This window comes from Candoia aspera, chromosome 6 (assembly GCF_035149785.1).
Source record: "Candoia aspera isolate rCanAsp1 chromosome 6, rCanAsp1.hap2, whole genome shotgun sequence".
Taxonomy (NCBI): Eukaryota; Metazoa; Chordata; class Lepidosauria; order Squamata; family Boidae; genus Candoia; species Candoia aspera.
The window spans coordinates 73,260,628-73,267,222 of record NC_086158.1 but is presented as its reverse complement, the minus strand read 5'-3'; positions in this window follow the sequence as shown (position 1 = coordinate 73,267,222).

Sequence of the window (6,595 nt, the reverse complement as noted above, 5' to 3'; positions counted from 1 at the left end):
CCTGTATCAAACCAAAAAGCAAGGCTGCATATTTCTCGCTGTTCACAGGACTGTGTTTAGCCAATGTATTAAAATGTATAAAATTATTTTCTGTAACTTGAGCTTCCCATACTTTAAGTTTCATTTCAAATGCTGTTATGGTTTGAAACATTGCAGTGATAAGTTGTTTTCACCTTGAAGACGGATGTTTATCTCATTTAAATGAGCAGTCAAATCCACCAAAAATGCTAAATCTGTGAGCGATTTTTCATCTTCAAGTTCTGGCACAAATTTTCTTTTTGATTCCATAAACGGCTTGATTTCATTCTGCAAATCCTAAAATCTTTTCAGCATTTTACCCTGACTTAGCCACCGTACTTCAGAAAAGTAAATGATGTCCCCATAATCAGCATCCATACTTTTAAGGAATTCCTGGAATTGGCGATGATTCAATCCCTTGGCCCTTATGAAATTCACTGCTTTGATGACAATTTGCATGACATTATCCATTTTTAAAGCTTTCGTGCATAAATTTTCTTGATGTAGAATGCAGTGATACTTCATCAAATGTGAGTTGCCAGCAGCACTTGCATCGTCTTCTATCAATTTTGTAAGTCCCTTACTTTTACCAACCATTGCTGGGGCGCCATCTGTAGATATACCAGATATGTTGACAATGGTTAAAGAAAATTGCTTTAATGTCATTTTTACTGCTTCGTACAAACAAAGAGATTTAGTTATATCTTTTAATGGCACCAAAGAAGCTATTTCTTCAGTGACATTATATTCGTTATCGATACCTCTAATAAAAATGGGAAGCTGAGCTGTATCTGTAGCATCAGTACTTTCATCCATCGCCAAAGGATAAAATTTGAAAATAGCAGCTTTACTCTTCAAACCTCTTTTGATAGATTTTCCTATTTCTTCAATTCACCTGGCTATAGTCTGGTGAGACAAACTGATTTTTGAAAAATCACTTTTTTTATCAGGACAAATTATATCTGCCACACTTTCCATACATTGCTTAATTAACTCACCATTGGTACATGGTTTTGATTTTTTTGCAATCAGATTTGCTACCAAATAACTAGCTTTTATAATAGAGTCCTTTTGAGTTGTGACTATTTTTAAAAAAATTGTTGAGATGACAGATTTTTTTTCAGTTCCACTAATTTGTCTTTACAACAAATTCCTTGATATGCTTCGAATTTGGCAGCATGTTTTTTCTTATAATGCCTTTTCAAATTGTAGTCTTTGAAAGCTGACACATTTTCCGTACAAATTAAGCATAGTGCCTTAGTATTTGTCTCGACAAAAAAGTACTCATCTGTCCATTTTTCATTGAATACTCTTCCTTTATCTGCAATTTTTCTTTTCTTTTTTGGGTTCTGTTTTCTGTTGAAACAACGTTGAAGCCATGCTGGAATAAATTTATTTAGGAATAAATATACTTTTTAAGAAATAACACAACAAGCCCATCGTAAATTGTTAGGAAGGCAAATAAACAAAGCAAAGTTTAATAATCAAATAAGAAAACTTACATGTCTACATAATAATAATAACTATAAACACTTGTCACCACAGAACACGTGTAGGTAAGTTGAAATATTATATATAACGCCAAGTCGCCACAAGCTGATGTGTGTAGCAGGCGGTGACAGCGTTAGCACTGCACTGCCCCCTCCCCTACACAGCGTTCCATTGTTTCTACCTACACAGTCTGCGATCAAGCACTGCGCGATGAAGTCACCAAAAAAATTACAAAATAATGTAAAAAGTTTACAATTTTGGGGGGCTGCATTACTAGCTGTTCAGGGCCGCATGCAGCCCATGGGCCGCGGGTTGGACACACCTGTACTATAGTATGTCCATACATTGACTCATATATTATGTTTAATAAACTGTTCACCTGTGCCTTTTTCAGGATCCCATCAACTCCATCCAACCACAACTTTCTCAGTCTTCCCTTTTCTCTTGACCCACTCACTCGTCATATATTTTATTTTGCAATTTGACCCTCATTCTTTCTATATAACCAACATTCCATCTCCCCTTGGATTTTATATTTATTATCTTATTTATGTTTTAAAACTATGACTGAGGCTTAGATGTTTTTATTATCTTTTTTATTGTAAATCGCCCAGAGTCCCCCATTGGGGGAGAGGGACAGTAATATAAATCTAATAAATAAATAAATACTTCTTTTGTACTTGTTACTTACTTTTGTATTCAATCTGCATTTATCCAGCACCACTTCAGTCCTGACCCCGTCTCTTCTTGTTTTATTACACTTCTCTTAGTACTCCACTCTTGTTGCATTCACCTTACTATTATGTTTTTTCCTGGCATGCCTGAAGGAGAATTTTAGGGACCAGGCTAAAAGCCACACACCCAAATACATCTTCCAGAGGAAACAAACCATTGTATCAACTATATAGTGTCAAATTAGGCAACTATGCCAGGGAAACTAAAATGGTCAGCTCAGCCATAAAACATTTAGAAGGTCAAGGAACGTTGATAATCTAGGAAAGGATACTGGGAGCTGAGCAAAGCTCTGGGAAAGCCAAAGAAAGTCAACTCCCTGGACAGAACTCTAGACTGCCTGAAAACATAGAAGGGAAGATAGGTATGTGAGGGATTTTCTATCTGAATCACAGTTCACACAGAAACTGAAGCTGCATCAGACATTAAGAGTATGATGAGAAATGAGAAGTTGTACTAAGACTTGGTAGAAACTGATCTTTACCTTGCATAGAGTTCATGATTACAGATTACAGTTATGACCTGATTGCTGTGTTATTTGGCAAGTCTGACTTTGGAAAGGGGACTTTGAAACCAGAAATTCCTTGAAGAACCTCAACTAGGATTATGAGTTCACATTCTTTTGTGAACAATACTTTTACGGCAAACATCAGATTCAGTTTAACTGAGGCTCTGTTTAATCTCAGCCACTATAAGCAAAATCCCTTTTAAACTCCAGTAAGTTTTGCTGAGATTGCCAAGAACCAGGGCCAGAAAAAAATATTTCTACTTTTTGTGGTCCCTAATTATCTATATAGGAATAGTAAATTACTGCTAAAGTTTAAATTAGATGTTTTTATGGAAGATCCTCACTGTAAAAATCCCAGGAACTAAACATCTATCTTTGTTATGTTATGTACTGTAAACTGCCAAATATAGAACAGCTAAAACATTTTTAAAAAAATATTATTATTTAGGGCAAAACTTTATTATATCAACCTGATCTGAAATTATCTTAAGACAGAACACACAGCTTTAACAAATCAGAGAGTAGAGATACCTCTGAATCCAAGATGGATAATTCTCTAGCAAGATAAAAAACCAGAAAGACTTAGCGTTAGGGAAATTTGGAATAGCCAGTTTGGAGTCACAAATCTAGGCACCAGGAAGAAATGGCAGGAAGCGACCACAGAAAAGAGATAGCAGGAAACAGATACAACTCCCATTTAGCAGTTATCCAGATTTTTGGAGCCCAGATATGCTAGACTTATTTCTTGTGGTGCACATTTGAAATCAGCAGAAGACAATCTGGTATCCTCCATAAATTTTGAACTACACTTCCCACAAAAATCTGGAGAGCCTTATATGACCCTACCCCATCTAAATGCAAACAGATCTGAAACATTCAATTAGTCTGCTCCAGGTGACTGATGGACCCAGTAGAGTTTCAGTGGGAGCTTGGGGTTATCCCTCAGGGACTGGTGGATGATTCACCCAAGGCCTTGGTCTCTGCCTCGAACAACAGGGCAGCAGGGGCTTTGAATTGGACTGCACCCATGCGACCTTGCTTTTCTTGTGGATCCCAAAATTCCCCTTGGTTTACTGAGGAGTTGAGGGAGATGAAACAGATGAAGGGATGCCTAGAGCACTGCTGGATTAGAAAGAGTGAACCCAACTGAACAGAAGTTAGAGACACTATTAGGACCTACCTTGTGGTGGTAAAGGCAGCAAAACGCCAATATTTCTCCACCCTTATTGCAACCTCAAATACTAGCCTTGTGGCCCTGTTCAAGGTAACCTGTGCTCTCCTGAGAAGGACTCATGTACAAGGACCCCTGGTATTGCCACATTAATTATCCACACTTTCTTCTTTATTATTATTATATAGGTAGTCCTTGTTTAGCAACTGTCTCATTTAGTGACCATTCACAGTTATGACAGTGATGAAAAAGTAACTTTATGACCAATCCTCGCATTTACAATCTTTGAGGTCTATAAAGCAAAGGAAAGCTGAAGTAAGATTGTAAACTCAACTGCAGTTTCATTTAGCACCCACTTTGCTTAATGACGGAGTTGCCAGTCCCAATTGTGGCTGCTAAATGATTTATTATGACCATCCACATCAAAAGATTTTGGATGGCTTGCAACATCAAAATATACCATTGAAACAATTAAAAATTGTTGAATGCAAGAAGTAATCACAGCTCCTAACAGGTTTGGTACAGCTTGGAGGCCCTCTTTATTTAAATATTTATTTATTTATTTTTATCCCAGCCTTATTATTTTTATAAATAACTCAGGGCAGCAAACATATCTAATACTCCTTCCTCCTCCTATTTTCCCCACAACAACAACCCTGTGAGGTGAGTAGGGCTGAGAGAGAGTGACTGGCCCAAGGTCACCCAGCCAGCTTTCAGGCCTAAGGCGGGACTAGAACTCTCCTACTACACCTGATTGGCTCTTGGGCTGAAAGAGAGTGAATGGCCCAAAGTCACCCAACCAGCTTTCATGCCTAAGGCAGGACTAGAACTCACAGCCTCCTGGTTTCTAGCCCATTGCCTTAACCACTAGACCAAACTAGACAAAAACTAGAACAAATTAGACCAAAGATTTCTTTTGTACATGCTTGCTATGTGAACAAAGTACCTTGGTGAATAATATGTACATCCCTATAAGGTGTATATTGGTATGCTTGTATTAATTACAGTGTAATTTCCCATTTAGTGTAAGTTAAACCCTAATATAGCTGTTTATCTGGCAGTAGGTTTTGGCTGGGATTTCCAGCTATTAAAATTGCAACATCAATTCTGCAAATAATTATCTTGCTGAACAAAACTGAGATGCTCATAATCTCACATTTTTTACAAGTGTCCTGCCAGGAGTAACAAAACAGATTCCAGGATTCAGTCAGGCAACCAACATGCTGCTGGAGACAAGATGCAGATGATGTCATTGATTAACAGCTCTGATTATATAAAGCAGTAGCACTGACATATCATGGAGAAGAGAGAAATAGAAACCTTGATTCCCTTTTTGGCTGCTGGGAATCCCAAACAGGAATGGACAAACTCTGGTGTTTTGTTTTTGTTTTTGTTTTTTTGGCTCAGATCTGCAGAACTTGGCCCGTGGAGATGTTCAAAGCAAACTCCATCTGTTTCTCTCTTTTAATACACTCAAGCTTCCTCAACCCGCTGGAGTGTGAGATCATATGCCACCCTTCCTTTTGGGAGATTCTCACTAGCAGCTTGGATCCTTCGATATGTGATGATATCAGTGCAGAAAAGGAGACAGGTTGCAGCTATTCTATAAAAATTTGGCTTTCCTAATACATAAAAAGCTATCAAGCACAGAAAATACATGCAGTCTATAGAGCTTTCCCAACAATATCACCATCTTGTCTCTCCTTGAGATGTCAATAGTCTTTGGCAATTCTGTATTCCTATTCCACTATATCTGATCAAGCTGAAGTAACAATAATATGAACCTTCTAGATCAATGTTTTTCAATCTTGGCAACTTGAAGATATGTGGACTTCAACTCCCAGAATTCCCTAGCCAGCATGCTCATCTGGGAATTCTGGGAGCTGAAGTCCACACATCTTAAAGTTGCCAAGGTTGAGAAACTTTGTTCTAGGTCCTAAATACAGACAATAACTGAAAACTATCCCAAATATAAGGAGTTTGGAATAATAGTTCTTATAACTAAGAAACAGTAGTTGAGGCTGCTACTTTAATACTGTTTGATGATAGAGAGAGATAGTGATAGAAAGGGACGGAGATAGAGATGGAGAGAGATAATTATATATATACACACACACACACACACACACACACACACACACACACACAGAGAGTCACATAGATATACATATAGATACACCAGCTTGCTAAGTAGTTATGGACACAGATAGTTCTGTATGCATAGTCCTGAAATGCCAGTACAGGCAAGAAAGGTACATATTTCCCATTGTTATTGCTGATTTTTTCTTCGGTTTTTATTGGTTGTTACCCTGTATGCCCCTAGTGTTGTTTTGGCAAATGAGGCACCTAATAAATAAATAATGCCACACCTCAGGAGTAATACAACGCTCAGCCAAAAAATCTGCAAATGAGACTATCTGAATCTGGTGAAGTAAGAGGGTAGTATGAGTTATTTACACAGAGACTGTATAATCCAACAAGATCGTGCAGGTTGTCTAGCTGCTCCCTCCCCCACCCATTTATAACTGTATCCTGTTGGTAAATTACAACTGCAGTGTTGGGGGCCAGTGGTAAAATTATGGCTGTATAGCACCACACTCTTGATAGCTGAAGAGGAATATAAAGATCACTGAAGGGTATCAAGCTTTTTCTTTTATTTTCTTCTATTCTAATGC